This window comes from Arachis ipaensis, chromosome B6 (assembly GCF_059453495.1).
Source record: "Arachis ipaensis isolate K30076 ecotype BB chromosome B6, ASM5945349v1, whole genome shotgun sequence".
NCBI classification, from domain to species: Eukaryota; Viridiplantae; Streptophyta; class Magnoliopsida; order Fabales; family Fabaceae; genus Arachis; species Arachis ipaensis.
The window spans coordinates 85950759-85962137 of NC_142441.1; the positions used below are offsets into that span (position 1 = coordinate 85950759).

At 41.4% G+C, this 11379-nt stretch overlaps 1 non-coding gene across 1 annotated transcript; it reads right to left on the minus strand.

Annotated features, from left to right (window-relative positions):
• Positions 1-276: 276 nt before the first annotated feature.
• Positions 277-384, minus strand: LOC148561625 (small nucleolar RNA R71). The gene has a single exon (XR_015888030.1). It is a non-coding gene; the product is annotated as a small nucleolar RNA R71 (small nucleolar RNA).
• Between the last annotated feature and the right edge of the window lie 10995 nt (positions 385-11379).

Here is an 11379-nt window from a genome sequence, read left to right on the forward strand (position 1 = left end):
AAACCTCAATTAGTTTCTCTGATGCAGCAGAACTGCAAGTTTCATGGACTTCCATCTGAAGATCCTTTTCAGTTCTTAACTGAATTTTTGCAGATCTGTGATACTGTTAAGACCAATGGGGTTGATCCCGAGGTCTACAGGCTCATGCTTTTCCCTTTTGCTGTAAGAGACAGAGCTAGAATATGGTTGGACTCTCAACCCAAGGATAGCCTGAACTCTTGGGATAAGCTGGTCACGGCTTTCTTAGCTAAGTTCATTCCTCCTCAAAAGCTCAGTAAGCTTAGAGTGGATGTTCAAACCTTCAGACAGAAAGAATGTGAATCCCTCTATGAAGCTTGGGAGAGATACAAGCAACTGACCAAAAAGTGTCCTTCTGACATGCTTTCAGAATGGACCATCCTGGATATATTCTATGATGGTCTGTCTAAATTAGCTAAGATGTCATTGGATACTTCTGCAGGTGGATCCATTCACCTAAAGAAAACGCCTGCAGAAGCTCAAGAACTTATTGACATGGTTGCTAACAACCAGTTTATGTACACTTCTGAGAGAAATCCTGTGAGTAATAGGATGCCTCAGAAGAAGGGAGTTCTTGAAATTGATGCTCTGAATGCCATATTGGCTCAGAACAAACTATTGACTCAGCAGGTCAATATGATTTCTCAGAGTCTGAATGGAATGCAAGCTGCATCCAATAGTACTCAAGAGGCATCTTCTGAAGAAGAAGCTTATGATCCTGAGAACCCTGCAATAGCAGAGGTGAATTACATGGGTGAACCTTATGGAAAAACCTATAACCCCTCATGGAGAAATCATCCAAATTTCTCATGGAAGGATCAACAAAAGCCTCAACAAGGCTTTAATAATGGTGGAAGAAACAGGTTTAACAATAGTAAACCTTTTCCATTATCCACTCAGCAACAGACAGAGAATTCTGAGCAGAATCCATCTAGCTTAGCAAATTTAGTCTCTGATCTATCTAAGGCCACTGAGAGTTTCATGAATGAAACAAGTTCTTCCATTAGAAATTTGGAAGCACAAGTGGGCCAGCTGAGTAAAAGAAGCACTGAAACCCCTCTTAGTACTCTCCCAAGCAATACAGAAGAGAATCCAAAGAGAGAGTGCAAAGCCATTGATATAACAATCATGGCCGAACCTACAAGGGAGGAAGAGGATGTGAATCCCAGTGAGGAAGACCACCTGGGACGTCCAGAGATCAATAAGGAGAGACCATAGAGATTCCATTAAACCTCCTTATGCCATTCATGAGCTCTGATGAGTATTCTTCTTCTGAAGAGAATGAGGATGTTACTGAAGAGCAAGTTGCCAAGTACCTTGGTGCAATCATGAAGCTGAATGCACTGAGTGATCTGGATCAACTGACATTGTCTCAGAAGAAACAGGATCCTGGAAAGTTCTTAATACCTTGTACCATAGGCACCATGACCTTTGAGAAGGCTCTATGTGACCTGGGGTCAGGAATAAACCTCATGCCACTCTCTTTAATGGAGAAATTGGGAATCTTTGAGGTACAAGCTGCTAGAATCTCATTAGAGATGGCAGAAAATTCCAGAAAATAGGCTTATGGACAAGTAAAGGACATGTTAGTAAAGGTTGAAAGCCTTTACATCCCTGCTGATTTCATAATCCTAGATACTGGGAAGGATGAGGATGAATCCATCATCCTTGGAAGACCCTTCCTAGCCACAGCAAGAGCTGTGATTGATGTGGACAGAGGAGAATTGATCCTTCAACTAAATGAGGACAACCTTGTGTTTAAAACTCAAGGATCTCTCTCTACAACCATGGAGAGGAAGCATGAAAAGCTTCTCTCACTACAGAGTCAACCAGAGCCCCCACAGTCAAACTCTAAGTTTGGTGTTGGGAGGCCACAACCAAACTCTAAGATTGGTGTTGAACTCCCATATCCAAACTCTAAGTTTGGTGTTGGGAAGTCTCAACGATGCTCTGAACATCTGTGAGGCTCCATGAGAGCCCACTGTCAAGCTATTGACATTAAAGAAGCACTTGTTGGGAGGCAACCCAATTTTTATTTATCTAATTTTATTTTCATTCTTATTGCTCTTTCATGTTTTCTTAGGTTCATGATCATGTGGAGTCACAAAATAAATATAAAAATTAAAAACAGAATCAAAAATAGCAGAAGAAAAATCACATCCTGGAGGAAGGACTTACTGGCATTTAAACGCCAGTAAGGAGCATCTGGCTGGCGTTCAACGCCAGAAACAAGCATGAAGCTGGCGTTCAACGCCAGAAATATGCTGCATATGGGCGTTGAACGCCCAGAACAAGCATCACTTCGGCGTCTAAACGCCAAAAATGCATGCAAAGGCATTTTACATGCCTAATTGGTGCAACGATGTAAATCCTTGACACCTCAGGATCTGTGGACCCCACAGGATCCCCACATACCTCTACTCACCTTCCCTCCTCATAATCTTATATCACCTCTCTCTCTCCATTCACAGTCATTGGTGCACGAAATGTGAATCGCACTTTTCACAACTCGTACCACTAACCAGCAAGTGCACTGGGTCGTCCAAGTAATACCTTACGAGAGTAAGGGTCGAATCCCACGGAGATTATTGGTTTGAAGCAATCTATGGTTATCTTGCAATTCTTAGTCAGGAAGTCAATTGTATTTATCAGCTGAATTGCGAATAAACAAGAGAGCATGGGTTAAAGGTTACTTGTTATGCAGTAATGGAGAATATGTTGGAGTTTTGGAGATGCTTAGTCTTCTGAATCTCTGCTTTCCTCTGTCTTCTGATTCATGCACGCACGTCCTTCTATGGCAAGCTGTGTGTTGGGGCATCACCATTGTCAATGGTTACATCCCCTCCTCTTGTGAAAATGGTCCAAATGCTCTGTCATAGCACGGCTAATCATCTGAGGTTCCCGATCATGCTGGAGTAGGATTCACCCTCCTTTTGCGTCTGTCACTACGCCCAGCACTCGCGAGTTTGAAGCTCGTCACAGTCATTCAATCCCTGAATCCTACTTGGAATACCACAGACAAGGTTTAGACTTTCCAGATTCTCATGAATGCCACCATCAATCTAGCTTATACCATGGAGATTCTGATTAAGGAATCTAAGAGATATTCATTCAATCTGATGTAGAACGGAGGTGATTGTCAGACACACGTTCATGAATTGAGGAAGGTGATGAGTGTCACTGATCATCACCTTCTCCATAGTTAGGCGCGAATGGATATCTTAGATAGGAACACGCATGTTTGAATGGAAACAGAAATACTTGCATTAATTCATCGAGACACAGCAGAGCTCTTCACCCCCAACAATGGAGTTTAGAGACTCATGCCATCAAAGAGTACAAAGTTCAGATCTAAAATGTCATGAGATACAAAATAAGTCTCTAAAAGTTGTTTAAATACTAAATTAGTAGCCTAGATTTACAAAAAATGAGTAAACTATGATGGGTGGTGCAGAGATCCACTTCTGGGGCCTACTTGGTGTGTGCTGGGGCTGAGACTTAAACAATTCACGTGCATAAGGCTGTTTTGGGCGTTCAACGCTAGGTTTGGATCCATTTCTGGCGTTGAACTCCAACTTTTAATCCTTTTCTGGCGCTGGACGCCAGAATTGGGCAGAGAACTGGCGTTGAACGCCAGTTTACGTCGTCTATCCTTGAGCAAAGTATAGACTAGTATATATTTCTGGAAAGCCCTGGATGGCTACTTTCCAACGCACTTGGAAGCACGCCATTTTGAGTTCTGTAGCTCCAGAAAATCCACTTTGAGTGTAGGGAGGTCAGAATCCAACAGCATTAGCAGTCCTTTTTCAGCCTGAATCAGATTTTTGCTCAGCTCCCTCAATTTCAGCCAGAAAAATACCTGAAATTACAAAAAAACACACAACTCATAGTAAAGTCCAGAAATATGAATTTTTTCCTAAAAACTAAAGGAAACAAACTAAAAACTCACTAAAACATACTAAAAACTATATGAAATTAACCCCAAAAAGCGTATAAAATATCCGCTCATCACAACACCAAACTTAAACTGTTGCTTGTCCTCAAGCAACTAGACAAATAAAATAGAAGACTAATAGGTTGAGAAGCAATAATATCTCAGAGTTTTTGAGTGAAGCTCAGATTCTAATTAGATGAGCAGGACTAGTACCTTTTTGCTTTCGAACAGTTTTGGCATCTCACTTTATCCATTGAAGCTCAGAGTGATTGGCATCTATAGGAACTTAGAATTCAGATAGTGTTATTGATTCTCCTATTTCAGTATGATGATTATTGAACACAGCTATTTCATGAGTCTTGGCCGTGGCCCTAAGCACTTTGTTTTCCAGTATTACCACCGGATACATAAATGCCACAGACACATAATTGGGTGAACCTTTTAGATTGTGACTCAGCTTTGCTAAAGTCCCCAATTACAGGTGTCCAGAGTTCTTAAGCACACTCTTCTTTCTGCTTTGGACCTTGACTTTAACCGCTCAGTCTCAAGTTTTCACTTGACACCTTCACGCCACAAGCACATGGTTAGGGACAGCTTGGTTTAGCCGCTTAGGCCAGGATTTTATTCCCTTAGGCCCTCCTATCCACTGATGCTCAAAGCCTTGGGATCCTTTTTATTACTCTTGCCTTTTGGTTTTAAGGGCTATTGGCTTTTTTTTTTTTTGCTGCTTTTTCTTGCTTCAAGAATCATTTTTATGATTTTTCAGATTATCAATAACATGTCTCATGTTCATCATTCTTTCAAGAGCCAACATATTTAACAGTCTTAAACAACAAATTCAAAAGACATATGCACTGTTCAAGTATTCATTCAGAAGACAGAAAGTATTGCCACCACATGTAACTAATTAGAATTTCTCTTATTAAAACTCGAAATTTCATTGCCTCTTATTCAAAAGATCTACTATTTTATTCATGTTTGCTGATGATGAGAAAAATAGACTATGGCTTAATTAGAGATAAAATCAAAATAGATACTAATTACTACTATATGACTCCTAAGGTGAACTTCTCTAATGACACTATCACAGAATTAAAGCAGAAATTGGAATTTAACAACCTTTGTTCTGGGAAATGGGTATTCCTCTGATCCGTGGGGTGCTTGATTCTTCAAGAGATAACTTCTGGCGCTTCAATTTCCTTAAGTCACGCCCTTGCTCCTCTTGTTCTTTAAACATATAGGTCAGCATTTGACTGTGTTCCTTCTGTTCTTTTATTATTTGCTCCATAGCTTCCCGTATCTTGGTGATAGACGTCTCAAGATACTCCCAGTATTCAGATTGAGGGATTTCTGGGAGAAATTCTTGTGTTTTCTTCTTGGTGGGATCATCCTGTGCTTGTTGTCTTTCCATTGATGCTTTGGTGATTAGTTTCTCAACTGAGATATACTCAGTTATTCCCATCCTTACCCCGGCATCCTTGCAGAGCAGAGAAATCACGCTTGGATAAGCCAACCTGGCCTCTTTAGAATTTTTGTTAGCAATTTTGTAGAATTCAGCTGAGATCAGCTGATGAACTTCCACTTCTTTTCCCATCATGATGCAATGGATCATCACTGCTCTTTTAACTGTGACTTCAGAACGGTTGCTAGTAGGCAACAGAGAATGCCCAATGAAGTCCAGCCATCCTCTGGCGACTGGTTTGAGATCCTCTCTCTTGAGTTGATTTGGGACACCCTTTGTGTTGGTGGTCCACCTGGCTCCAGGGATACATATGTCCTCTAGAATCTTATCCAGGCCCTTGTCTGTTTTCATCATTCTCCTGTTGAAGGAGTCTGGATCATCTTTCAGCTGAGGTAGCTTTAAGATCTCTCTGATCTTATCAGGGATGGTATGAACAATCTTTCCTCTGACCATGGTCCAATATTCATAGAAAGCAGTTCCAGATAGTTTTTGCTTGTCAGTCTGCCACATATTAGCATAGAACTCTTGGACCATATTCCTTCCCACTTTTGTTTCAGGATTAGCTAGGACTTCCCAGTTCCTGATTCGAATTTGCTCCTGGATCTCCGGATATTCATCTTCTTTCAGATCGAATCTAACTTCTGGGATCACTGATCTCAGACCCATTATTTTGTTATAATGGTCTGAATGTTCTTTAGATAAGAACTTCCCTTGATTCCAAAGTGGTTTTGGAACGCTCTCTTTCTTGCCTCTTGGAGTGGGTTGTTTTCCTTTAGGAGCCATGATCTTAGTGATCACGGATAAACACACCAAACTTAGAGGTTTGCTTGTCCTCAAGCAAAAGAAAAGAAAGTAGAGGGATAGAAGGAGAGCTAGGTGCAATTGTTGATGGAAGGGGAGGGAGGCCGAACCCAAATTTAAAGGGAGGGAGGGTGGGTTTTCGAAAAAAAAAAAGAGATAAAGATATGATAAAAAAGATTGATTTGGAAAAGATAAGATAGAAGATATGATAACAGAAGATTTTTGAAAAAGATAGATCTAGATTTTATTTTTTTGAAAAAGATAAATTGGAGATTTTGAAAAAGATATTGATGAGTTGAAAAGGTAGATCTGTTTTTAAAAAGATTTGAAAAGAGTTGGATTGAATTTGCAAAGAGGGTTTGTGCTTATGGATTAAGATATATTTGATATTTTTAAGGTAGGGTTTTTAGAAATTAGGGATTTTAGAAATCAGGGTTCTTAACATGTTTATGCAAGAAATCATTAATTGAAGTAAGAAAATCAAGATTGGAATGAAAAAATATGAAGAAAAATGAATTTGCCTCCTCCCCATCATCCTGGCGTTTGAACGCCCAAACACTGCCTGTTTTGGGCGTTCAACGCCCAAATGCTGTTCTCCTGGGCATTCAACGCCCAGTTGTTGCCCTTTTCTGGCGTGAACGCCAGATTGCTATCCTTACTGGCGTTCAGCGCCCACTGGCTGCCCCTTTTGGGCGCTGAACGCCCAAAATGGGCTCTTACTGGCGTTTTCTTGCCAGTGAGCTCTTTTTCTCTGTTTTGTGTGCAGATTCCTTCTGTAACCCTGTGAACTTATGCAATTGATTCTTTACCTTGTTATCAATGAACTCTATATAAACAAATAAAAATAAAAATAGAAATGGGGCAAAATGCTTGGAGGATTGATGCCCCATGGCTGGGTTGCCTCCCAGCAAGCGCTTCTTTATTGTCTTTAGCTGGACCTTCCTGAGCTTTTAGTCTAGCTTCAGCCTTGAGCACTCTTGCTCAATGTTGCCTTCAAGATAATGCTTGATTCTTTGTCCATTGACAATGAACCTCTTATCAGAATCAATATCTTGAAGCTCCACATAACCATATGGTGATACACTTGTAATCACGTATGGTCCCCTTGGTGCGCGAAATTGTGATCTCCAGGCTCGAACAAATCCTTGTAATGGCTTCAAAGCTTAGTGCTCTGATCTTAATTCATAGTTGTCACAACTTCGATACAACTAACCAGCAAGTGCACTGGGTCGTCCAAGTAATACCTTACGTGAGTAAGGGTCGAATCCCACGGAGATTGTTGGTATGAAGCAAGCTATGGTCACCTTGTAAATCTCAGTCAGGCAGATATAAAGTGATAATGGTGTTTTCGAATATTATATAATAAAATAGGGATAGAGATACTTATGTAATTCATTGGTAGGAATTTCAGATAAGCGAATGGAGATGCTTTTCGTTCCTCTGAACCTCTGCTTTCCTGCTATCTTCATCCAATCAGTCTTACTCCTTTCCATGGCTGTCTTTATGTGATACATCACCACTGTCAATGGCTACTTTCGGTCATCTCTCGGGAAAATGATCCAATGCCCTGTCACGGCACGGCTAATCGTCTGGAGGCATCACCCTTGTCAATGGCTTCATCTTATCCTCTCAGTGAATAATATGCTCACGCACCCTGTCACGGCACAGCTATTCATCTGTCGGTTCTCGATCATGCTGGAATAGGATTTACTATCCTTTTGCGTCTGTCACTAACGCCCTGCAATCGCGAGTTAGGAGCTCGTCACAGTCATTCAATCATTGAATCCTACTCGGAATACCACAGACAAGGTTTAGACCTTCCAGATTCTCTTGAATGCCGCCATCATTCTAGCTTACGCCACGAAGATTCTGGTTAGGAGATCTAAGAGATATTCATTCTAGCTTAATTCATGTAGAACGGAAGTGTTTGTCAGGCATGCGTTCATAAGGGAGAAGGATGATGAGCGTCACACATAATCATCACCTTCATAACGTTCTTGGGTGCGAATGGATATCTTAGAAGAGAAATAAGAAGAATTGAATAGAAAACAGTAGTACTTGCATTAATCTTTGAGGAACAGCAGAGCTCCACACCTTAATCTATGGAGTGTAGAAACTCTACCGTATGAAAATACATAAGTGTAGGTCCAGGCATGGCCGAGATGGCCAGCCCCCTAAACGTGATCACAGGATCAGAATACAATCCAGGATGCCTAATACAATAGTAAGAGGTCCTATTTATAATAAACTAGTCACTAGGGTTTACATGAGTAAGTAATTGATGCATAAATCCACTTCCGGGGCCCACTTGGTGTGTGTTTGGGCTGAGCTTGAGTGTAGCACGTGCAGAGGCCATTTGTGGAGTTGAACGCCAAGTTCTGTGCCAGTTTGGGCGTTCAACTCTGGTTTTGGATCCTTTTCTGGCGCTGGACGCCAGATTTGGGCAGAAGGCTGGCGTTGAACGCCAGTTTACGTCGTCAATTCTTGGCCAAAGTATGGACTATTATATATTGCTGGAAAGCCCTGGATGTCTACTTTCCAACGCAATTGGAAGCACGCCATTTCGAGTTCTGTAGCTCCAGGAAATCCACTTTGCGTGCAGGGAGGTCAGAATCCAACAGCATCAGCAGTCCTTTTTCAACCTCTGAATCTGATTTCTGCTCAAGTCCCTCAATTTCAGCCAGAAAATACCTGAAATCACAGAAAAACACACAAACTCATAGTAAAGTCCAGAAATGTGAATTTAACATAAAAACTAATGAAAACATCCCTAAAAGTAACTAGATCCTACTAAAAACATACTAAAAACAATGCCAAAAAGCGTATAAATTATCCGCTCATCACCCCTCCACCGGGATTTCAATTTCCCGGGGAATAGCCTGAGTCTAGAGTTGAACAGCAGAACCTTCTGTCCTGGCTCAAAGATTCTAGATGACAGCTTTCTGTCATGCCACTTTTTTTATTTCTCTTTATAAAGCTTGGCATTTTTGAAAGCTGTGAATCTGAATTCCTCTAGCTCATTTAGCTGGAGCAATCTTTTTTCTCCTGCTAATTTGGCATCAAAGTTTAGGAATCTGGTTGCCCAGTAGGCTTTATGTTCCAGTTCCACGGGCAGGTGACATGCCTTACCATACACAAGTTGGTATGGAGAGGTCCCTATAGGGGTCTTGAATGCTGTTCTGTAAGCCCACAGAGCATCATCCAAGCTCCGTGCCCAATCCTTTCTACGGGTACTTACTGTCCGTTCTAGGATTCTCTTTAATTCTCTGTTAGAGACTTCAGCTTGCCCATTAGTTTGTGGATGATATGGAGTAGCCACCTTATGGCGAATTCCATACCGAACCATGGCAGAGTAAAGCTGTTTATTGCAGAAGTGAGTGCCCCCTTCACTGATTAGTACTCTAGGAACACCAAACCTGCTAAAGATATATTTCTGGAGAAACTTCAGCACTGTTTTAGTATCATTGGTGGGTGTGGCAATAGCCTCAACCCATTTTGATACATAGTCAACTGCTACCAGGATATAAGTGTTTGAGTATGATGGTGGGAAAGGTCCCATGAAGTCAATTCCCCATACATCAAACAACTCAATTTCCAAGATTCCTTGTTGAGGCATGGCATAACCATGAGGAAGATTACCAGCTCTCTGGCAACTGTCACAGTTACGTACAAACTCTCGGGAATCTTTATAGAGTGTGGGCCAATAGAAGCCACATTGGAGGACCTTGGTGGCTGTTCGCTCACCTCCGAAATGGCCTCCATATTGAGATCCATGGCAATGCCATAGGATCCTCTGTGCTTCTTCTCCAGGCACACACCTATGGATTATTCCGTTTGCACATCTCTTAAAGAGATAGGGTTCATCCCACAAGTAGTACTTTGCATCAGTAATTAATTTCTTCTTTTGTATCCTGTTGTATTCCTTGGGTATGAACCTTGTAGCTTTATAGTTTACAATATCGGCAAACCATGGTGTTTTCTGAATGGCAAATAAATGCTCATCCGGAAAGGTCTCAGAGATCTCAGGAGAGGGAAGGGGCATCCATTCTACTAGCTCTATCCGGGATAGATGATCAGCCACTTGGTTCTCTGTCCCTTTTCTGTCTCTTATTTCTATATCAAACTCTTGCAGAAGCAACACCCATCTGATGAGCCTGGGTTTTGAATCCTGCTTTGTGAGTAGATATTTAAGAGTAGCATGATCAGTATACACAATCACTTTTGATCCTACTATGTATGATCTGAACTTGTCAATGGCGTAAACCACTGCAAGTAATTCTTTTTCTGTGGTTGTGTAATTTTTCTGGGCATCATTTAGAATGCGACTAGCGTAATAAATGACGTGTAGAAGCTTGTCATGCCTCTGTCCCAATACTGCACCAATGGCGTGATCACTGGCATCACACATTAGCTCAAATGGTAATGTCCAGTCTGGTACAGAAATAACTGGTGCTGTGACCAGCTTAGCTTTCAGCGTTTCAAACGCCTACAGGCACTCTGTGTCAAACACAAATGGCGTGTCAGCAGCTAGCAGATTGCTTAGAGGTTTTGCGATTTTTGAAAAATCCTTTATAAACCTCCTATAGAATCTTGCGTGCCCCAGAAAGCTTCTGATTGCCTTAACATTGGCAGGTGGTGGTAATTTTTCAATTACCTCTATTTTTGCTTGATCCACCTCTATTCCCTTGTTTGAGATTTTATGCCCAAGAACAATCCCTTCAGTCACCATGAAGTGACATTTTTCCCAGTTTAAAACTAGGTTGGTCTCTTGGCATCTTTTCAAAACAAGTTTCAAGTGATCAAGACAGGAGCTGAATGAGTCTCCATATACTGAGAAGTCATCCATGAAGACTTCCAGAAATTTTTCCACCATATCAGAGAAAATAGAGAGCATGCATCTCTGGAAGGTTGCAGGCGCATTACACAGCCCAAATGGCATCCTTCTATAAGCAAACACTCCAGATGGGCATGTGAATGCTATTTTCTCTTGATCCTGAGGATCTACTACAATCTGGTTATAGCCTGAGTAGCCGTCCAAAAAGCAGTAATAATCATGACCTGCTAGTCTTTCTAGCATCTGGTCTATGAATGGTAAAGGAAAATGATCCTTTCTGGTGGCTGTATTGAGCCTTCTGTAGTCAATACACATGCGCCACCCTGTAAC